Below are 25,017 nucleotides of genomic sequence, written 5' to 3' on the forward strand. Positions count from 1 at the left end.
CTAGGTCCGGGCCACCAAGAGGATCCCCACCAGGAGCTTGCTTTAAGTGTGGCAAGGAGGGTCATTGGTCCCGGCAGTGCCCCTGCCCGAGGCCGCCCACTAAGCCCTGCCCTAAGTGCAAGCAGCCTGGTCACTGGCGGAGCGATTGTCCCCTTTTGGCAGCAGGCTCATCCTCGACGTCTCGACTTGGAGGACAGGCCGCTCAGATGGGAGACCAAGCCAGCCAGGCGGGGCCATCATTTGAATTCCTAGGCCTCGCAGATGACTGATGCGGCCCGGACTCGGAGACCCTCATTGCTCTCTCTGAGCCACGGGTGATGCTACAGGTAGCGGGTAAGTCCATATCATTTCTTGTGGACATGGGGGCTACCTTCTCTGTTTTACCTTCATACTCTGGACTTCTAGTTCCCTCACAGGTTTTGGTTATGGGAGTGGGTGGGACCCTTTCTTCTCCTCTTCGCACGCCACCTCTGACATACAGTTTGAATATGGAATCCCCTTTTCACACTCGTTCTTAGTCATGCCATCGTGCCCTGTACCCCTTCTGGGTCGAGACATTCTACACAGTCTCAGAGCCACTATCCAGCTGGCAGCATCTTCCCACCTACTCCTACCTCTCCTGACTAAAGACTCTTCCACTACCACAGATCACTCTAACCCGGTCACACCTCCTATTCCACCGGATGTTGTCAACCCTCCAGTCTGGGACACTTCTACCCCTGTAGTAGCAACCCATCACCCACCTGTACACATCCGCTTGAAGAATCCCTCCCAATTTCCATCTAGGCCCCAATTCCCTATATCAGCAAGTCACCGCCAAGGCCTTAAACCCATAATTACCCGCCTCTTAAACCAAGGCTTACTCATTCCCACGGACTCTCCCTGCAATACCCCCATCCTTCCTGTTCGAAAACCTTCAGGAGCTTATCGCCTCGTCCAAGACTTACGCCTAATCAACGAGGCAGTAGTTCCCCTCCATCCAGTAGTCCCTAATCCTTACACATTACTGTCACACATTCCATCAGACACCACTCACTTCACGGTCCTAGATCTCAAGGATGCCTTCTTTACCATTCCTCTACACCCTGACTCTTACTTTCTGTTTGCCTTTACTTGGACTGATCCGGACACTAATGCAGCCCAGCAGCTTACGTGGACCGTCCTGCCCCAGGGGTTCAGAGACAGCCCACACCTGTTTGGACAGGCGCTGGCTCGGGATTTAGCTGAATGCGATCTCGAGACTAGTACTCTCTTACAATATGTAGATGACCTACTTCTCTGCAGTCCCTCCCTGTCTGCCTCAAGAAGACACACAGCTACCCTTCTTAACTTTCTTGCCATGAAGGGATATCGTGTCTCCCCTGCTAAGGCTCAACTTCACTCTCAGTCTGTAGTCTATCTGGGCATCGCCTTGACTCCCACCACCCAAGGTCTCATCCTAGATCGAACTCAGACCATCCGCAGTCTCCAACCACCTACCACTGTTGATCAGATTCTTTCTTTCCTTGGTCTAATAGGCTTTTTTAGACACTGGATTCCTAATTTTGCTCTTAGCCAAACCCCTCTACGAGGCTGCAAAAGAGACTCCTACGGTACCTCTCACATCCTCCAACACCGTCAAAAGGGCTTTCTGTATCCTTCGAAATGCCCTCATCTCCTCTCCCCCTCTCGCTTTACCTGACTCCAGACACCCCTTCCATCTTTTCACTGATGAAAAGCACGATAATGCTGTTGGCGTGTTAACTCAACCTGTGGGGCCTACATACCGCCCTGTGGCATATCTCTCTAAACAACTGGACACCACTGTCAAAGGCTGGCAGCCCTGCCTCCGGGCACTGGGTGCAGCAGCTGAACTCACCAAGGAGGCTACTAAGCTCACCCTTTCCCAACCCATCACTGTATTCTCCTCTCACAGGCTCACTGACCTCCTTTCACACAAATCTCTTTCTCTGTTAAGTCCTTCCCGCCTACAAGAATTTCACCTCCTGTTCATCGAAAACCCTTCAATCACTCTTTTACCCTCTCCCAGACTCAACCCAGCCACTCTACTGCCAGCTCCAGTGACACTTCCGGAACCCACCCACTCCTGTACGGAGCTAATAGATTTCCTCAACAGGCCTCGATATGGATTATCAGATTCTCCTTTAAAAGATCCAGATCTAATACTCTTTGTAGATGGGAGTTCTGTACAGGGACCCGACGGATGACGACGGGCAGCCTACGCGGTGGTCACCACCTCCTCCACCCTAGAAGCTCAACAGCTGCCAGAGGGCACCACCTCCCAGAAAGCAGAACTGATTGCTCTCACGCGGGCACTCACTCTGGCCCAGGGAAAACGCGTAACTATATATACTGACTCTAAATATGCTTTTCTTATCACCCACAGCCACTCTGCCCTCTGGAAGGAAAGGGGCTTCCTCACTACCAGGGGCTCCCCCATAATCAATGCTACCCTCATTTCTAAACCTTTGCAGGCATTACAGCTTCCCGCTGAGGTGGCTGTGGTACATTGTAGGGGCCATCAAACCTCTCAGGACCCGGTGGCCTTGGGAAATGCTCGGGCCGACGCGACAGCTCGAAACCTCACCCTGGGAGCCTCCCCATCTCCTCTTATGTTTCTCTCCACCTCCTTGAAACCTTCCTACATTCCTGAGGAAGAACAGGCCCTTCTCAGAAAGGGTGGAGACGTGTGCAACCAGGGATGGATATTTCTCGGAGATAGAATTGCCTTACCAAAAGAACAGGCTGAAACTCTCCTTTCTGATATCCACTGTTCCTTACACATAGGGCCAAAAGCTCTCTATCGGTTCTTACAACCACTCTTTTTCTTGCCAGGCCTCCAGCAGACTATCGAAAAGGTGCACGCAGCATGTGCTGTCTGTTCCAAAACCTCTACACAAGGGGGACTCCGTCCCCGCTTCCCTACTCATCAGCTGAGGGGTCACGTGCCAGGCCAGGATTGGCAGATTGACTTCACTCATATGCCCCCTCACAAAAAACTCTGTTATCTCTTAACCTTTGTTGACACCTTTTCAGGATGGATAGAAGCCTTTCCCACTTCTCGAGAAACAGCAGATACCGTTGCCTCCATTCTCGTTGAAAACATTATCCCGCGGTTTGGACTGCCGACTACCATCCAGTCAGACAACGGCCCGGCCTTCACTGCCCAAATAGTCCAGCAGGTTGCCACCTCTCTCAACATCACCTGGAAACTCCACATACCCTATCACCCTCAATCATCGGGTAAGGTGGAAAGGGCCCATGGCATCCTGAAGAATCAGCTAACTAAACTTTCCATCGAGACCAGGCTCTCCTGGCCAAACCTCCTTCCCCTGGCACTCTTCAGAATCAGGGCAACCCCACAAAACCCCACTGGACTTAGCCCCTTTTACGGTAGGCCATTCCTAAACAATCACAGCTTACCTGTCAACCCCCCCTCCTCTTGCCACGTACCTCCCCTTTCTGTCTTTACTTTGCCATCTTCTCAGGGAACATGCAGACCGGACCCTTCCTCCCATAGGGGGTCCAGATGAAACACAGCCAGCGGTCCCCCTCCAACCAGGAGACAGCGTTCTTCTAAGGGAGCTCCAGCCTGGCTCCCTGCAGCCCAGATGGACGGGACCCCATACGGTAATACTGACTACTCCTACTGCAGCTAAGCTCCTAGGGCAAACACCTTGGTACCATGTCTCTCGCCTCAAACTTGCTCCCATACAGGATTGCTGGGAGTCAGAACCACTGGGCCTTACTCGTCTGCGGCTCACCAAAAAATTGGGCCATGCAGACCCTCCTGTTGCTCCTGTCCCTCCCACCAGGAACCTGCCACCAGAGTGAGCTGAAGCAGGGAGCAATGCTGTTCAGGAAGACTGGCCTGATAAAAGAGGCTTCAATCTAAACTGTCTGCAAGAAAAAATTAAGCAAAAATCTCTCCTCTTTCAACCTGCTTAATTCCTAATAGCAGCCACCTATTCTTACCTGGGCTGCCCCTATCCTACCTAAATCTTCTTCTAATTATCAGTGTATAACTCATATTTGTCTCTCTTTTTAAAAAAATTCTTACAGAACTGCACCAACGAAGTTCCTCAACTCATGGCCAAACAGATGTTCCTCCTGACACCCCTCAAAACCACCACCTTCCGATCTCCCCCTCCCCACGATGCCCCTATTCAGCAGGAAGTAGCCAGACGAATAAGCGGTGCCCCTTATTAACACAAAAAGATCGGAATGTAAGGTCGGTGGATAGAGGGCTGGTCACGTGGGAACTTAGGCTCCGGGAACTTTGGCTAGGACCGCCCACAGTCAAGCACGCCAAAAAGAAACTTCCTAGGACTCCTTGGAAACAAAGGCGACTGACTGTCAGCCAGTAAGATTTCTCTACGTCATATTAGCTCGACTTCCCTAGAGGGACCTTTTTTTAAATATACCCGCGCGGTCTGTCCATGTGCGATTTTTTCCTGGCCTCCATCTTGCACGCCAGTGAGTCTCGTCCGGGGAACGCTTTGTACTGAATAAAGCCTTTTGAACTTACCACACTTGGTGGCTCTGAGACCTGTTCCTTCCTTCTCGGCGGGGAAAAATACCTTACAATGTTGTTCTTTTTTCAAAATTTTTCTTTAAAGTTTTAAAGTAACTCAAATCTGAATTAATATGAGCACTATGTTTCGCCTTCAAATGCACCTCAAGATGACCTCGTTTCATTGATTCGCTGGTCAAGCATTGCTGGCATAAAAGACAAAAAGGAACCCGCTCATCGTGAACAGCAGATATGAACCCAAATTTTAAATATTCCTCCGAATATTGACGAGTTTTTTTCTTGCTTGCACCACTCATTTTACTATGGGCTATAAGAAATAAAAATAAGATCAATTAAAAACTAATATTAAAATATGTGTTAAAATATATTCAATGTGACATAGAGTAAACGTATACTAAAAATTCATATTTATTTAAATGTATATAACACATTTACTACACTACCACTGCAAATCAAAAGGTATCTATATTTTTTCCACTTGACAAAATTTTCTGGAAAGTTATGCTTCTAAAATTAAAATTGTCGTGCATGCACTCTTATAGCCCCAATAATATTTATAAAATATTAGTGCTTTCTAGCCCCGATGCAAGAAGTACTTAATAAAGAGTTTAATATTGATAAAAATAAAATCAAATACTTACCAATTATATCTATACAATATATATATGTATATTTATTAAATCAACGAGCTTTTACAACAGTTTTGACTGACACTTATTTCAAGTTAACACCAACTGAATGATGTGAAACACTAATTGCGATGGGCCAATTAGGTGAGAATAACTGCATTGTTTAGCGAGTTTTTAAAACGTCCGGGGTTCCCCGCGGCAGACAGCACGCTCCGCGGTGAACCCAGGACGAAGTTTACTTGACGACGCCAATCACCCAGTTGATATTTTGGTCTCGTCAAATGAAATTATACTTAATAATTATTTACCGCAATTATTTAAGAATTGCATTTTTTGTTAAATTTGGCACCGATATCTAGCATTGCATTTAAATGGCCCGGGGCGAAAGAGTTAAAGTTGTGTGGAGTCCATTTTCAAATTGCCCCCCTTAACTATCGAATTGCCCCCCTGTGGGGCGTGGGCCCCACGTTGGGAAACACCGCTTTAGATAGAAATTCATTGATTGATTTCTTCCTTAAAGACAATAATTCTACATGGCTACCTGGTACTTAATTCAAAATGTAATTTTGTCATCCTTCTGATGAGCAACCACTCATCAGAATGAGGTCCTGCTTTCCAAATGTCCTACTACATGTTGTATTACATAAGGTGCCACATTATAGGCAATGCTGCTTTTGGGGACTTGTAAGAGTTGGGATTCTGCATCACCGATTTTCATCTGTAGCACAGTTTATTCCTTCTAAAACCTGATAGTGACTTGGATAAATGTTTGCTAGGCACTTCCTTTCTGGATAGGGACATAATCAGAAGCCTTTGAAACGTGCTGATCATCCAACTCAACATTCTCACCTTGTTTGACATTTTCTTTGATTCCCTTGATGGATTTTTGCAGGAGAACGAAAGGAATTGGAGATATAAAACAGCCTCGAGAGCTGCAGAAACAACTGTCAGAGAAGCAGGAGAAAAAAACAGAGTTAAAATAACTTCGTTTAAGAAGGACTACCACAGAACAAGAGTTTAAATACATAATTGCGATTTTAGAAAGTGAGAACACATCAGAGACTAACCTCATTTCTTACTTGCCATTTTTAAGTACACTAAAGAACAAATAAAAATAATAAGTAACATTTTCTAAGGGGTCACAGTTTTAGAAATAGCATCATGGACATCAACAGCAATTATGAGGGATACTTTCATTTTGAAGTTAGGTAAGTTGAAGTTAAGTGAATTTTAAGGTAAAAAAAAGTAACAAGAGAACTCAGACATAAACCGGCATCCTTTTTTATTGAGAAATGTACAATTTCAATCTCAAAGACTAGGTATATCAAATGTAAAAGAGTATAATTTACACATGTTGCCTAAGAGTTACAGAATATTTGTCTTTCAAATCTCTACATTGATTACATTGTTTATTTTGCTTTGGGAATTATGAGGTTTAACAAATTTCTCAAACTTAAGGACAGTGAAGCTTCCTTACATATATTTTTAAAAAATTAGAATTATAAGTCTTATAGATTTTGCATGGTTTTAATCCCTTATTTTTCAAAATAGTATATTACACATCTTGATAACTAATATTCACTGAGTTTTACTATGCACACATTATTCTACAAGCATTACTTGACAAACTCTAAGAAGCTAATTTACTGATTTCATAGATGTATTCATTTTCTACCATTGTTTACCATAGTAGCACACATCTTGCAGCTTAACACAACCCATATTTACAATCTCATAGTTTCTGTGGGTTGGCAGTTGAGTCATGGCTTGGTTTAGGCCTCTAAGGTCTCCGATGCTGCAATCCACGTCAGTCTGTTCTGTTCTTTCCCAGGGCACGGGTCCGCTTTCTAGCGCATGTAATTGTTGGCAGAATTCACTCCATTGCTGCTCTATGATTGAGAGCCTGTGTTCTTGCTGGCTAGCATGCACACATCTCTCTGTCCTCCAAGAGCTGCCCGTTTCCTCTAGTTCTTTGCCATGTGACCCTCCCAATCCCCTTCTCAGAACATGACACCTAATGTCTTCAAGGCCATCAGGATAATCTGTCCGGTCTGCTAAAATCTAGTCTCAGATAATGTAACATACTCATGGAATGACATCCTGTCACCTTTACCATGTTCTGTTGGCTAGAGCAAATTAGACTGCACTCATCCTCAAGGGGAGGGTCGTCCATGAGTCATGGAGGTTCACGTTAGTAGTGTATTTGCTGCAAGATGTAGGGAAGGAAAGTAGAAAATGGTAAAGCTCTCAGTTTTTTCCGCTTCCAAATTCTATGTTCTATGTATTCATCCTTGCTTCATATGGAATCTCCTCTTTCCCAGGGCTGTTTTTTGAGTGAGTCCACAAAATAAAATGAACAGACAAGTTCACGCTAGCATTCTGGTAAATAGCTCAACCTTTATTCCAATTGAAGTTATTGCTCCCTGGAGATTTCCCGGTCTTGGTTAGAATTTGGCTTCTCCCACCAGAGAGGAGTGCCCTGGGAAGAGATGGCGATGGGGTTGGGGGTGTGGATATGAGAGAGAGCGCGTGGGGCATCTCACTTGCTTTCACCTATTTTTGTCCTTCAGTCCTGGAAAGGATTGCTCATGATAGTTCTCTCCGGAAACTATAAAACCAGCCAAAATTTAACAGTCCCGTCTTTCCTTGCTTTTGCTTAGAATCCACGAAAAGTTATAAAAAATAAAAATAAAAAAAGTAAAACTAGGTCTACTTTGATTGGTTATGTGCAGAGAGAGGTCATGAGATTTTTACCTTTCTCAAGCTAAATTCCCCCTCCCCCCACATTCTCTATTTGCTGGAAGAAGAAACATTAGAGAAATTGGATTCTCTTACAAATGTCATTCCCTAAGGCCCCACATCTCAGAACTACCTATTTAAATGCAGCCTTCCCTGACAATACCATAGAAATGTTTTCAAATGCCCCCAAGCATCAAACACACTGCATGTCTGTGATTAAGCAGTTAGAGGCCAAGCTTAGGGAACCTTCTCTTTCTCTGTATACAAGTTCACTAGCTGTCCTGCCACCAACCCCTGGATAATAGACACAGCTGTGCTCTCCCAGGCATCCAGATGTGTCATCTCTATACAGTACTCTGTCACCCCAGGGCCCCTTACAGGGAGAAGGCGGTGGGAGTCATTGCTGCGGAGCACAGAGGCAGGCTCTGCCCTCTCTCTCCTGGGCTCCGGTGGCAGCCCCCTCCGCCTCCTCTGTCAGTAAGCAGGGGTTCAGCTCCCCCCAAGGACTCAGGCTCAGACATTGTTAGAGCAAGACTTCCGTTCTGAGCTGTAGTGTCTTTTTTTTTTTTTTTTTTGCCTTTTTATCTTGCTCCTTTTTCCTTTTTTTTTTTTTTTTCCTCCCCAGGGAAAGTGATCAAGAGGCAGCGTTGCCTTGAACTAGACTCTCTGTAGTTCCCTGATCTTTGGTCCTGCTTCAGACCTGGACTTGCAGTTCCTTCCGCTCTGATTTGACTTTGTAGACCCCAGGGACAAGCTGCTTCAAGTCACCACCGAATGAATACAAAGGCGCAAACTCACTTTCGACTCTCTCTTAAAAGACAAAAGACACAGTTTCATTAAAGAAGTCCCACAGTACACAGTAGAGTACTGCTTTATGATGACGATTATAACAAAAAATGATGATTTAATAAAGACTATCCATTTCATAAATCGGTTTCACAGACATTATCAAGCCTGGTCATCCCAAAGTCTCAGGGTGGTAGACAAGGTAGTTTTTATCTTTATTTCATACCTGTGAAAGCCAAACCCAAGAAATTAAGTGAGTTCCCTGGGACCTCACTGGTAGAAGGCATGAGAATTGAGAAGAAAGTCCTGATCACTCTCTGTATCCAATTATTTTTCCACGTCACTCATTGCTGTATCCTCCATACATGTCATCTAAATGAGCATGTGTTTTCAGACTGTCTGCTCATTTTAATTTTTCTCTACAGAGAAAGATAGTGGTTTCAGCAGTATAGTCTCCTCCATGCTATTTCAAATGCCTAGTTATTCATTGTTCCTTGCTTCCAATCTACAAGGTTTGATCTAATTGTTAGCTGGACATTTGGTCACTAAATATGTCACCACTGAATAGACACAGTAGGTAATGAAGCCCAGGTGCTCTTGGGAATCCACAAATGTGAGGCTCCATTAGTAAGGACACTGATGGATAGTACCTAGTTAAAGAGTCCTGGGTCTTTACCCCTGATCCGTTCATAGGATTCAGCTATACTATACGGTTTGGGTGTCTTTGTTTCTTTGTTTTGTTTCTCACTCATCTGACTTTCTGTTTTTTCAATTGTTATGGTCCTTAGCATTCTGGTTAGACCATGACTGGAAATGAACAACCCCTCCTGATCTTTCAATATAATGACTTTACATTTTAAATGCCTGCTGTTGACTGATGACTTCTTTCTGCAACTTTTGGCAAAGATTCTCAAACGACAACGTAAAAGCACAGATTCTAGATTCATTCATTCATTGGAGATTTTTAACATGGAGAAGTGACTGTGCTCCAGACGGTGTGCTGGGAGCTAGGGCTGGATCACGTTCTCTGTGTTTCTAGACTTGTATTGTTGCATTTTAGTAATTTAAATGTCTTTCCAAATGAAGTGTGATGAGAAGATGCAGACCCAAAAAAAATAAATAAATAAAAAGAAATTTAAAAAGACACATGAGTGTGTAATATAGGAGCTATGAGAAGAGGCTGTCTTTTTATTTTTCTTTTTTCTTTCTTTTTTTTTTTTTTTAGCTCACAACACTTTTCAAGCTGCCAGGTTTAGAATTGGCAAGAACATATGGGAGAAAATATGCAAGATTCATGGGTGGTATTCCATTAGAATGAAGTATGTGAGAAGAACAAGTTCTGAAAATGAATGATCCACTCTTGGTTATGCACACTCAAGCAGAGTGTTATACTCTTTCTTGGGCAATTTTAATTTCAGCTAAACATCCATTCTTTCTTTAATGTACTTTGAAAAGGCATGTGTATTTCTAACTATCCCAATAAAATTCATCTAGTAAATAGGGGAAAAAATAATTTCCACTAACTTAAAGAAAAATCCTAAGTTTATTAGGGTAGTGACAAAGGCAGAATTCATAATTCCATTTTAAAAACTGTTTATTTGGCTGTGTGTGTGTGTGTGTGTGTGCACGCGTGTGTGTGTGCGCGCGAGCGCGCGCGCGCCGGTGTATACAATCAAGTTTTTATTAGGTTGATTGTGGGCAATGTTTAAGTCAGCAATGCACTAAGGACTCTGGCACAGAAATGCAAGCCATTAATAATTGCTGCCTGAATGTTTTCTGGTAAAAAAAAAAATAAAGAGACACAGGCAAATTAGGAGCGTATTTAGGGGGTACATTCCTTAAGGCTGGGAAAACTATAGGATGAGGATTTCTAACTTGAGAAAATTCAGCATAACTCCCAGATTCATGGCTTGGGCAACTGGATATAAAAGAAGTTATTCACAGGAAGCTATGAGAAGAGGCCGAACCAAGAGGCAAAAATGTTCCGCCAGGACAGGGAGCAGGTCGGTTAGCAGCATGGTGAATTGAGGATGGCTGTCGGTCATTCCAAGAGGAGTATTCATTATGGAGCTGGGCGTTGTGAGCCTGTAGCTTAAGAAATGTGGATGGCTTGTGGATACTAACTGGAAGCCTGTGAAAGCAAGTGATTGCCCAGGGCTAATGGGGAGACAAGAGATAAGAGAGAGCCCTAATTAGTATCAAAATCGGAGGGATGGTAAACCCTACCAAGTGATCCTGAATAGATGCACTCAGAAAAATAAAAATAACAATACACAAGAGAGCTATGTCATAAAGGCTAGGGGAAAAGAGTGTTTTTTTTTAGCTTTCTTGATTCAATGCTCTTTGTTGTTGTTGTTTTTTTAATTATGAAATGTAACACACATAGGAGAATGCTCGTTGAACACAAATGTTCCACTTGATGATTTATTCTAAAATGAGCTCATATAATGAAAATCTAAGTTAAAAAATAAAACATTTCTAGCACCTTAGAAAAATACTTCATTTGCCCCTTACCAAGTTCAACCTCTCTTATACTCATCAAATAAGGATACTTCTGAGTTCCTAATCATAGTATAGTTTAGTCTGCCCTTTGAACATTAAATAACTGGCAACATAGTTGTGTACTTTTTTTGTTTTTTTTTAATTAACATTAACGTTTGCGAGATTTATTGTGTTAGTGCATGTTGCTAAAGTTCATTCCTTTTCATTATTGCATAATAATCCACTATTTATTTATCTGTCATAATTTTGATGAATATTTGAACTGCTTCCAGGTTGAGGCAATTATGGAAATTCTGCCATTAGCATTCTTGTCTCTTGGTGAAGATATGCAGGCATAACAGATTATTTTGAAAAAAACTGTATTGAGCAACCTAATCCAAGGTCACTGCAAATATAGTAAATGATGTAGGCTATCCATTGGGTTTAGTCAAAGGAGATCACTTGATTGCTCTGGTTCCAGTGCTGTGCATAGAGTTAACAGCAAATATAACTGCATGAGGATGAGATGTGTTACTGGAAAACAATTCAAGGAGTGAAGGTAACTCACTCATGGAGTCTGGCTTTAAGGAGGGGAGAAAAATAAGGAAAGGCATTGCTCTAGTTACAAGGGAACGCCAAGGCCAATGCCACTTTTAAAAGAGAATCTCTCTGTCAATGGTCTCTTTCTTCCTCCACTTCCTCTTCATCAGCTTCTTCCCATCAGTATTTAAACATTCACTTAACTTCTGCCGCCTTAAAAGAATCCTTTCTCAAACCCTAACTCCCTGCCCAGGATTCTATATTCCTTTCTCCTATGAGCTGACCTCATTGTTTGGCACCTGTATTAACTTATACTCATGGTCAAGAGACCGAAGCGTTTCAGTCCTTCAAACACGCTGACCTTCCTGTCTCAGCACCAGGTCCACGCACGCGCATTCCCGTTCTTGGCGCACTGTTTTCTCTATGCATGTCTCTCTCTTCCCTGGACAGTTTTGATTCATTCTTTAGGCTCTGCCTAGCTATTATTCCCATTAAAAGTCTTCCCAAGTCAAATGTTTTCCATTAATGGTGTGTGTGTGTGTGTGTGTGTGTGTGTGTGTTAAATTTTTCCTGCATCTTGCTTTTGCCCTGGTCGCAGGGTTCACAGAGATGCACTGAAAACTGAAATGCTTCCTCCACACACCTCCTTTCTTCCTTCTCTCCCTACCCAGGTATCATAGCTGCATCACTGGCACCTCATTGCAGTGGTCCTCATGCAAGTAACTCATGGATCACATTGGAGTAAAAGAACTGGTGTCTAATAACGATCTTAGCCCGGTTCAAAGTTTCTGATACCTCACTGCTTTCTTCTACCTCTATCATTCTGGCTTGACATCAGTTGTGTCCACAACAGACCTGTCTCAGGGAACCCCTTCTGTTTTCATGTTGCTGTAGGATAACAGGACCCCAAAGCACCACTTCCTCTGTCCCATCCCAGCATTCACTACTATTTTCCAGATATAGACTTGTAAATTTAAGGTGAATTCTAATAGCGTAAATATGTTTACCCTCAAATGTGAGTTTTTAAAACATTGTAGAAATATTGGAGGGATGTTATAGTTGACAAGTAAGACAGATCTTTCTATATTTATAGTTGCTGGAAAGATGCATATTTGGTATATAAATAAATGTGAATATATGCATATAACTCTATAGCTTCACACAATAAATAAACTATTTCACAGAAAGAACTTGATAATTCACTAAAGTGTACCTTGACAAGTAAAATTTTATTAATTTTAAATCTTTATTTGTAACCTTTGGTCAATGAAGAAACTCACTTTGCTTTAGTTTTTTTCATTTGCAAAAGGAGAATTTATACTCTCAGGTAACCGCTCACATCTTTCCCTGGATTAATTTTCTATGATTTTTATGACATCTTTTAAAAATGGATTATAAACTTTATGTACTCTGAGAACATCAACTATGGTTTCATTTTCTTGTTTTGTGGTTCAGTCAGGGTCAACAGTGGAAAAACACACCACTGCTTCAATTTTTTTTAAGCTTTTCTGTCTTATTTCTTGACACCTGAGTGTCAAATCGACGTTTCTGCTCTTCTTGAGTGAGGGCTTCTCAGCTGTCATCACTCCAAACCCTGAGTGCTCAACAGTTTCTTGTGTGGGGTGGTTTGGGAAAATATTGCCAACCCAGAAAACCATAATATGTTAAATTATTTGTAGTAAATAAGATTCTGAGTAAAGGAGAAAAATGCCCTAGTTCTACAGGTGGGCCTGACAATATTTATTTTAGGTGTTTGGCCTCTTCTCTTTCTTATGTTTGTCTCTGTTATAGAGAAGTAAGCTTGCTGGACAACAAGCCACTGAATAAGCAGCATAGCTTTGGAGAGTGACTTTTTCAGAGAAGGGACACTATGTGAATTATTGCCATGGCATTTTACATACACGGTAGCATCCAATAGAAAAGGTGGACAAAACTTAAATGATTTTAATTTCATACAAGTAATGCACTAGACTCTCTTATCTTTCAGGTGTGTCCTTATTATATTTATATTTATATTATAAATATATTTTATTAGTAGTGGGTTTTTTTTCCATTTAAGCAGTTTTTCTGCCTTCAAAATGCCTACATCAAAATCTAGAACTCTACAGAATAAAGAAATATTTGAACTTTTTATAAAGTAGGGTGTAGAGGCAAAGTGAAGAAAGTAAGTTGTCCAAGGTAGCAGGTGAGATGGTTGATCCAAAATTAAAAGCTGAGGACTCCTGACTTGGTCAACATTAGCTTTCCTTGTCAATCTGAGTTTAGGAACTTTAAATGCATGAATTTCTACTATTTACATAGATCCCAAACATTATTAAAATGATGTACTTTTAAGAAATTCTAGTTGGCGTTGTTTGGGAATATCAAACAGATTTTTTTTTTATAGTGGTTGTTAAAAGATGTTAATCATATTGGACCAGTTAACAAGACAAACACTAGAAAATAACTTTTAGGTAATCTCTAGCAATCACTAATCAGTACTTAAAGTTATTAATTCTATGGAGTACCCATTATGCACAGCAATGAAATGAATTTTCAAATCTAAATGGGAGTCCATTTTTATGGAGCCAAGTCATATATTCACCTAAATCCATTTGCAAGCCAAAAACTGTCATTAACATGGTAGGATTGCTAAGTTATTGCTTTAACTGCCAATATAATGAAACAAAAGGTACACATGTACTTTCTATGTTAAAACATCAGGAAAACCATATAAAGCCAGCGGTTATTTGTCTTAATTTGAAAATGGCAGGTTAAATATAAATATGAGATAGATGTGGAGGCCTTTCGGCAAATAAAGCCATAATACATGTTAGCATGCTTAGAATTTGTTGTCTCTTTAAGCCATAGATGATGCATCAAAAGCATATTAAATGAGTGCTCTCTTATTAACATACTGTTACAGAGGTTTTTTATTTTTTTAATTGTTTTTAACCTTTTATGGGAGATTCATAATCAGTGAACAGTTATAATCTTTCATTTTTGGGGGGTCTGTACATATATCACTAAGAATGCAAAGTGCTGCATATGAGAAAATCAATAAATGCAATGGTTAGATGATGAATGTTTACAATTTACTCTTTCACTGCTACTGTGTGCTAATAAAAACAACACCTAAAAAAGAAAAACGAGGTTACAAACATAGAACAGATACCTGCTCCCAGCTAGATATTTCCTTGATAGTTAAATCAAAACACTTCTATGGTTAGCATTTTACCTCATTGCACATAAATTGCAGAACTGATATAACTCATCTATCCCATTCAAAAAGTAAATGCATAGAGTTAAAGAAAAACTTGGAATAAACTTCATTACACAGCTAGACAAATCATTTAGGCATTCAAACAAAGCCAACAGTAAGTATGAATGAATGCAGTTGGGTTATCTGTAACTCTATCTCAAAAAACTTTTCTCTAAGGATGAAATAATTCAAAAGTTAAATTACCCAGTGTCTCAATGCTTCATCTGAAACAGCCTCAGAAAGTTGCACATCTTTTTGAAAGGTGGGACAATATTATATGCATTTGCAATGTGACAAGGAGTTTTTATTACATATGAGTGCTTATTTAAGCCTCCCAAGTCAATTTTTTTATGCATTGGAAAAAGTGTCATACAATTACAGTAATGAAAGCAATCTCATTTCTCTCTTGCTGAAAATATAGTTTCCTATAGTAACAAGACAGTTGGTAATCATTTCCCTTGTTAATACTTTTAAAAAGAGAGAGAAAACATTTTCTTTTTGAACAAACCTAAAGAATATCCAAATGGATACAATTTTTCTATTTGAAAACAATACCCTGCATAATGATTCTCATCTCTGAGCAATATTTGTGTTAAAAAAAATCCAATGAGTACTTCACAATGTAAATCCTGATTTCTTTCCTTTGAGGTTGTGTTTACAACTTGCTAAACCAGACGTGAATGGAAGTGCCTTACAGAGTAGCCAAACAGAGACTAAGCACTCATACATTCCTACTGCTGAAGGTCACACAGTATTGTGTGAACTTTCCATAGAGGCCATAGCCCCTAGAACTAGGTCACCTATTCTGTTATAATGCCATTACTCCTCTCTCTGATTTAAGTTATTTTGAAATGTTATCTAAAATAGATTTCTACTCATATCAGGGAAAGGCCAGCTAAAATATTTGGAAAATCAGAACTTTAGAAGAGGGCTTAGAACAGATACATGAAAATGCACCATGTAATCTAGAGTCAAGTAAGATCAATCCACATAAAGCAATAAATACTCCATCATTTACCTTTAAGAGTGACACTTGGCCACGCTTTTGTAAAAATTCTGTTTAATGTTCATATCCTGATTACAATAAAAAAATAAATGACATCAAGTCCCAACACAGGAAAATGAAACTTCTCATCTCTTTCAATTGACCCAGGCCTTTTAAGAGGCCCTTTATTCCAGCAAAGCTTACTGCTTCAAATATTTCATCCCACTTGACTTGATAGGTTCAAATTTTTTTTATTGACTGATATTTTTAGAAAGGTGACAGCAAGGGAGAGATAGGAACATCAATCTGCTCCTATATGTGTCCTGACCGGGGATCAAACCAGCAACCTCTGTGCTTTGGGATGATGCTCTAACCAACTGAGCCATCTGGCCAGAGCTTGCCTTGATATCTTGATTGGATAGTCTCTCTAAAGTGGTTAGGTTGCTTTTCAAAGTGGCTAAGTTCCATATGTTAAGATACAAAGTCTATTTGAGCTCATAAGGAGCCATAGACCCTATGATAACTGCTTCAATGTTGACATGAAAATTAGTGCTTGCAAGCACAGGTTGCTTTTCCTTGATTATAAAACCTGCAACCAATGTACTAGAAATAGCTAGGTCATGCTATGCTATGTATGTACCAATTATCAAGAAAGTGATTATATTCATTTATATTAATGATGCAGATTTCATTTATGGGTTTATAAACATTTCAAACTTGATTATCTTGTAGCATTACATAATTCTGTTGACAGAATACATTGTCTTTCATTTCATAGCTGGAGCAGCATGCAGCAAAATGAACAGAGTCAAAATGCCAACTGTAAAACTATACTGAACGCTGGCTGCAGGGTAGCAGGGTTTGCTTGCTTCTTTGTGTTATTGTATTATTTTGTGACGACTTTCTAAATAAACTAATAATAATCCCTTTACCCAAAAGTGTCAGCAGATAGTCAAATAATTACAATGTAAGGGACATCCTGCACAGCAAAAGTTAATTTTATGTTTAGATAATTTAAGTATCAATGACAGTTTAAAGATATTTTTAATGTTTATTACTATATAAAAAATGTTACATTGAAAGTTATTTGTATATTTATAACTTACTAGTTGCAGTAAATTAAATCTTACTAGAAGAGATAGGGAAATGAGAAGTTGTTGCTCGGTTGTGTAAAGTTTCAGTTATACAAGAAAAATAAGTTCTAGAGATCTACTCTATAACATAGTGACTATGGTTAACAATATTGTATTGTGTGCTTAATATTTGTTGAGTTGATCTCATGTTAAGTTTTCTTATCACATACAACAAAGCAAAACAAACACACACACAAAAGAACACAAATCAAAATGCGATTTTCACACAGCACTCTACTGAAGATATGTAGGAGTTTCTCAGACGTTAGGGATGCTAGCTCACTTTATAACCTCTTCCTCTATGATAGGGATATTTTTATTCCTTTGTATTTGGCTATTATAAAATTATTAATGATCTTAGGACATTATGACTAAAACTTGATTAGCTAATCTATGCAAAACAAATCTTTTTAAAAGTTTGTGGGGAAAAAAAGTATGTGACGACCTGTATTTTTTAAATAAATTCTACAAGTCTGAAATTAATGATAACTTAAAAAATACTTTCCTTGAAAACAAAAGATCTATTCTTTGTCTCCAACTGAATTACAAATTATTAGCTGCTGTCTTTCACAAACAGTTTAGCTTATGGTCCAATTTATCTCAATTATTTTTTTGGTTACTTTAATAGATGAATGCATTAATTTTAATTGGGCAAACACTAAATTAGATAGGTATCAGCCTACTCAGTTGCTTAACATGTTAAAAAGTAAGTTCACAAGTAATATTAGACTTAAATGACAATCTACTCTATTTAAAAACTTAAGTCCACATCAGATCATATGTTTTACTTAAGATGTTGAAATTTAAATGCCAATAATTCACAATTGCCTAAATTAATTTTCAGAAAAGGCAAAATGAATAAAATTTCTATCAACATTTTTTATTGTTTCATAATAATAATTCACTTGGGCCTAAATTCCAATCCTGGCTCTGTTGCTGACTAGGAGATATTCTGTGAGGTAATATAAGTTTTTACATGTTAGATTTTTGTCTGTATAGTGGGAAACTAAATTGTACCTACTTTTTGAGACTTTTGCAAAGATTAACTAAGATGGTATAGATAGAGAACTATTTGCCTGATAGAAAAAAAGAGGGGCTTATTTTAAAATAGCTGTAAATATCATTATTATCACTATTAGCTTTGAAGTTCAGGCTGATAAAAGAAAGAAATATGACTGTGAAAGTCTCCCTTTTTTAGGTGAATCATATAATACCAAGGATTCTTTACTCGCATGCCTGTTTTACTAACACTAGTTGAGTACTCACAGTTGTTTTCATTTTCTTTATTAGGAAGGAGATTAGATGTTTTATACAATCTTTCCTCGGAAATACTTTGGGGAGAGAGATGTTCATATTCTGGCTATAGTTTCATGCCCTTGTTAAAAACCAGGGATTTTCCCATGAGTCCTAAGAACTTTATTGGTTCAAAGCATGATGAAATTGGAAAGCTAGGGAAAGGAGACATGTAGATTTTAATCACTCTTGCTTTCCTCTCACCAATGAAGATGGAAGCTTCAAGGACAAATAACCACTTCCCCACTGTGGGTTGATACTCGACAGGACCCTTGCTAGCTTTGTTTCCTGAAGACCATGTTTCCCAAACTCACCTTAGTCAGGTGACAGCCTCCAGAGAAAATTCTATGGCACATGCTCTTTGACGGGGTCCCCGCATGTAGACCCGTGCCCCCAAACTCAGTCACCAGTCTAGCCTAGTGGGTTTTATAAGACACTCATTTTTCTGAGAAATTATTTTCTTGTTAGTCCCCTAATATTGCCTTAGACCAGTAGTAGTCAACATGGTCCCTACCGCCCACTAGTGGGTGTTCCAACTTTCATGGTGGGCGGTAGCGGAGCAACCAAAATATAAATAAAAAGATAGGTTTAATTATAGTAAGTTGTTTTATAAAGATTTATTCTGCCAAACTTAGCAAAAATTTGACATAAAGTACTTGGTATGTAATTATTATTATATGATTTAATTTGCTGTAACTCTGCTTTATAAATTTTATAAAGTTACTTCCCTACTTTATAAATCACCATTACTGTGGAACCGGTGGGTGGTTAGAAAATTTTACTACTAACAGAGATACAAAAGTGGGTGATAGGTATAAAAAGGTTGACTACCCCTGCCTTGACCAACAAGCAAGTCATCTTTCTTTGAATCCTAATAACTAGTCATTGATTTTCATCACTTCCTTGACAAAAGACCCTTGAGACACTTATGTAAATTAACCCACTTTTGTCTAGTGACAGGGTTTGCATAAAGAGCCCAAGAAAGATTCATGGACTTCCTGTTTCATCTTTCAACACAGAAAATGCTTGGAAGTCATAAGGCTCGTTCTCATAACAAGGAAAAGTTGAAGGAAGTGAAAATCAATGTCTGAGAACCAAGGTCATAAGGCAAACCACCAATGGGAAATGTGGAGACAGGCAAATGGACAGAGTCACAGCAAAGACCTTTTCACCTGAGAAGACCCCATCGGAGCCATGACCTGGCAGGAACAGTTACACAGTGACTTTTACAAATGATTGAAAGCAGTGTGGGCACTATCCTAAAACTGAGGAGATCTCGGGGCTCCAGACTCAGAGGACTGCCACACTTTCAAGGACTTTATCTAGAGCCACATCAGGCTCCAACAGTGAAGAGCCAAAAAGATCCACTCATGACTCTGGGAAAGGTAAGAGAAGAGCGATCATGGAGAAAGAGTCCCATAGGATACTCCACATTGAAGACCTATTCTGCAAGGAATATATTACACCAGAGCTTTATTTCTCCCGCTGGGCCCCCACCAGCCTTCTTGTATCACATAAGGGTTAAAAAACAAATAGACAAAGCAAAACAAAACAAAATGGTGCTAATGGAGAAACACATGTGAACTTCCCAGCCCCAAAACACAGACTCACTGAAAGTCTGATATTAATTATTAGAATATAGCATGGTTCTCCTCATCACTACCTCACCACCAAACCAACGAGCCCCCTGCCCCCCCCCATACAATAACAGTGGATGACAGCTAATGTTATAAATTTAGTTTATTGGACACACACAATTAGCTGAGTATCCAGAATATTCACAGGGTTGGAAGCACTGCTTTGATAGCCAACGCCTGATCTGATCTTGCTTGATTTTGACATCAAATACATACCCTGCTGCTATTGCATTCACTTTATCCTGTGCATTCCCGTCAATGAAGCTCGGTTAGTCCTAGACTCAAAGCATAATTGATTAAAGCCTTGGTCTTCCTAGCTCATGCATTGCTTAGAAATTCCCACTCAGTGCTAGATGCTTCATAAATGCCTTTACGATGTTGTAAATAAATGCCTGGAGACTCATATGGAGTTTGACTTTAGAGGTCTACGTATGTGTGATTCATTAATTTCTGGCCTGCATAGTACAAAAGCATATTGTGTATGTTTGTATATCTTTTTGTTACTAATAGTGTATTTAGTTCAGTACAAGTAAAAGTTGCAAGGACTATAATGTTGGAGAAAAAAATACTGCCACCGTCATGAAGATTTAGCCCTAATTAGCTGATTACTGGGTTAGACAATTAAACACAGGCCTGCATTTGCTTGTACAAATGTGGGATTTTAATAACTACATTGTATTCCTTCTAGATTGGTTGTATTAAATACATAATGCACATAAAAGTACTTAAGTTTGTGATATAAAATATCGAGCTCTCAACAGTATTAGTTGGATAGTTGGTAAATTACTGACTAAGACTCGGCATGATTCCCGTTGCATAATAGTCACACTAATTGAGGTCTGGACTGAAAGAACTCTCCTAATAAGTGTCACCTTTGAAAATGCCTCTTTTAGATTTCTTACTCATTTAAATAAAGTATAAAGTATAACAATAATAAATGTTACACTTCTCCTGCCAGTATGAATCCATGCCAGTCCTAAAGGAAACATCCAGAATGACACATGGTAACAGCTTACAACAGAGTTTGAGGAAGCATGGAGTTACGCAAAGTCCAAGCTTTGGCAGACCTTTTGGTTTTCCTGCCAGTTTCATTCCCAAATCCTATTTGATAGATGAGAACAATTTGTCTTTTTGGACATTCATGAATGAGACACTGCAGACATTGAATTATACGTACTGAGGTGAAATTCACTTTTCATATTTGAATTCAGTAGATGAATATGAAAGTATAATTAAATGTCCCAGATGTCTTGCCAACTTAAACTACAATAAATCTAAATATTCAGACAAGTTCAACTAAATCACAGTATTTGCACACAGAAGCATGCCACCTATGTTTGTCATTCGCACTGACAATACTAATGGCTCTTTAAAAATACAGATATAATACTTTATTCACTATTGAACACTTTTACTGTAAGGAATACAGTTTATATACCTCACCCTAAATAAGCTCATCTGATGTGAAAATATGGAGGTGTCTCTGGGATATTTAAAATGGTTGAAATCTCAGGGAATAGATAAATATCTGATTCTGTATGAATGATAGAAAAAGCAATAGCAATTCAAAGGTATTGTTCATGAAGCAGGGCCATGAGAACTTAGGAAGACCGGCAGAAACAAACATTTCACAAATGTTCACAGTACAAAGTGTAAGTGATTCACAGAAGGACCTACAAATATCTGTGACATCTTTCAAAGGAAACAATTATATTTAAGGTAATTTAAAAAAATCCAGGTGATAAAAATGATTTCTTTTTCTCTGTAGAAGAATAATGTAGTAGTGTACTTAATCTCATGATTTATATGTGAAAAATACCCATAAAATTAAACATGAAACATTATTTTGTAAAAAAAAGGAACAGAATACCTTGAGTACTGACTTTGGGTTTAAATTTTACTCTGCTGTAAAGATTATTCAAAGAATTAATTAGAATGATGACAAGATTGGATTTGTGTTTCAGTCATAATATTGTGAACCAACTGGAAAGAGCAGAGAAGAGAGATTTGCAGTTTTTGAATTGAAAATAATAAGATATTGAACTAACCTCATAACAATGAAATGACTCAAGGAAATGATTTCAGACATATTTGGAAAGAATAAATGACAGGAATTTGTGAGCTATTAAATGTGGGGAATAAAGGAATATATGAAAAATATAAAGAGATATATTCATCATCATGGGCACTTTCAATAACTGTGTATAGAGCTGTTTTTAATATTTCAAGGTTAGTACCATTGCAAGGGAAAAAACAGGTAGTATAAATGTAAATTTAATAGTAAAAGGAAATGTTTAATTTCTTACATGTGATTATTGATGTACCAGTGCAACATCTGGTAGTTTCCCATTACATGATGCAAATAAAGACATAAAGTTGGGGAACTGTAAAAAACACTTTGGACTCATAGAAAGGGAAGTTGAAAACATGAGTGTTGATATAACATTGTTCATGCAGAATAAGGATAGAAAACTTTGTAGAAGGGGAATTACAAGTTCTTACAGAAAGATGTTATACAAGATTATCTCAGTGTGTCAGTTTCTAGATGATTTACAAAATGAAGTAAATAAAAAATGAAGGATGAGCTAGAGAAATTATCGCTAATAAAGATAGATTTCTGCCTGACCAGGTGGTGGCACAGTGTATAGAGTGTCAGACTGGAACACAGAGGTTACAAATGCCAAGGTCGCCAGCTTGAGTGTGGGCTCATCTGATTTGAGCAAACTCACCAGCTTGAGCCCAAGGTGGCTGGCTTAAGCAAGGGGTCACTTGGTCTGCTGGAACCCCTGCACCCAACCTGGTCAAGACACATACGAGAAAGCAATCAATGAAAAACTAAGCTGCCGCAACAAAGAATTGATACTTCTCATCTCCTTTCTGGTCTGTCTGTCCCTATTAAAGAAATATAGGTTTCATAGCCTCCTATGGCTGTTCTCTTTTCTTTGGAGATTTGAGACTGATAATAAAGCTAAAATATTTGGTGGACTTAAACAATGATTAACTCAGAGACAAGATAGCCTTTCCCCAAAAATATGACTTTAGTAAAATTTTATATAGAGATAAACACAGGATTTCAAGGTGAGTAAGCTTAAACAACTTACAAGAATTTTGTGATTTCCTTACTAGTGAAAAATGTATTCTTCAACTAGCACTTTCATGTAAAATGTATAATAATTTAAGTCAATTTATCAAGAGACTACATGAATGCAATAAAACTGGTGCTCTAAACAATTTTTGTCTTGAGCTTAGGGTAGCAAATAACATAATGAAACATACACATGGCATTTAAAAGACTCCAAGCTCCTTGATATTAAGTGATTCTTCTTATGATTCAGGAAAATAAAAATTTTCTGTTAGTATTTTCATACCACAAACATATATATAGATATAGATATATAGATATATACATATTTATATATATATATATGTAGAATAGGTATCCCAATTACCCTGGAAACTATTGACTAAGAGACAAAACTTATTTTCATTTTGCTGCAGTGGTTCAGAGTCTCATGGGGGCTCCTCTTCAGAAACACATTCAGAGATTTTGCTGATATACTAAGAAAATCAATCTCAATTACTTTACATTCAGACCTAGCTTAAACTCCAAATGGATTTTTCAATGTGATTGCTCACCTTATTTGTGAGATGTAGAATAAAACCCTATTAAAAACAATTAAATTCACCCCTTAAATTATGAAATGTTACTTCAACAATGTATGTTCTCTAAATGCTCTGAAATATTGAAAAATAGTTGCAGGAGAGTTCTAGTGCTTGTAAAGTTAAAACGGAATAGTTTTATACCTTTAGATGACCACACATTCTGGAATTTTCAATGTACCGTATTGTTCGCTCCATAAGATGCACTTTTGTCCCCCAAAAGTGGAGGGGGCAATTCCCATGTGTCTTATGGATCGAAAAATACAGTATTTGATTAAATACAGTATTTTAACACACCATTTGGTTCAGAATATTTTTTTTCTTATTTTCCTCCTTAAAACCCTAGGTATATCTTATGGTCAGGTTTGTCTTGTGGGCAAAAAATATGGGTATTTAAGATTCTAGCCCATTGTTACCAAACTTCGTGTTGTTCTACTTTATCATATTACAAATAGAAATTTTTAAATATATTAGGTCATTGCTCAGATATCAAGCTATCAATTTAATGTTAAAAATATTCTGGGCATTATCATCATGGAATTAATTTACACTATATTAATATGAAAATGAAGAGACAACCATATTTTAAAAAGTGACACCCATGAGGTGTCTCCAGTACTGTCTGCAAGATGCCCCCGCCTTTCCCACTCTCAACACCTATCCTTGTTCCGGACACAGTTCCTCATCCATCAAGTGGTGGGGAGGACTAGACAATCTCTTTTTGACTCTAGTAATCCACAATCTGCCATTCTCAGGTGACCCCAAGCTAATATTTCTATTGCTTGGGACATTTGAATTCCAGTGATAGCTCCGGTTTTAATGGGAAACTTTAACAATCATGAAATAAATATTTAAATAAAAGATGCAAATGCTGGAAAATAAGGTATTTCTCAAAATGGGTAATTAGTAGCCTATTACAATATTGGCTAGAGCAGCTTGATATAAATACCACTCTTTAGAGTTCCTGATGTTATTTAAAGTAGACTTCTCTTTAAAGAACCACATGATGCACTTTTATCATAGAGGATATTTTTCTTGATTTTTACTAATATTTACTGCTAATATTGAGAGCTTCTGTTGGCATTGACCAAAGTAAGGTCTAAGACCTTTTGGAGTCAAAAAGCTTTCTATTTTGTTCAATGGAAAATATACTGTGAAGATTGTTCTGGAAGTTCCTCCCAATCACCATTTATAGAATCCAATTATTTTTTCTGGGAGTAGCAGTATATTATGAAATACCCTGGAGAGTAAAAACCTTGGTAGGGAAGTGGTGGATATGTTAACATGGCCTTCTAAGAACAGTCTGTAGCTAAAGACTTGGAGAAAAAAAAATTAATATCAAACTATGAACTATTTGGC

The sequence above is a fragment of the Saccopteryx leptura genome, chromosome 11 (assembly GCF_036850995.1).
Source record: "Saccopteryx leptura isolate mSacLep1 chromosome 11, mSacLep1_pri_phased_curated, whole genome shotgun sequence".
Taxonomy (NCBI): domain Eukaryota; kingdom Metazoa; phylum Chordata; class Mammalia; order Chiroptera; family Emballonuridae; genus Saccopteryx; species Saccopteryx leptura.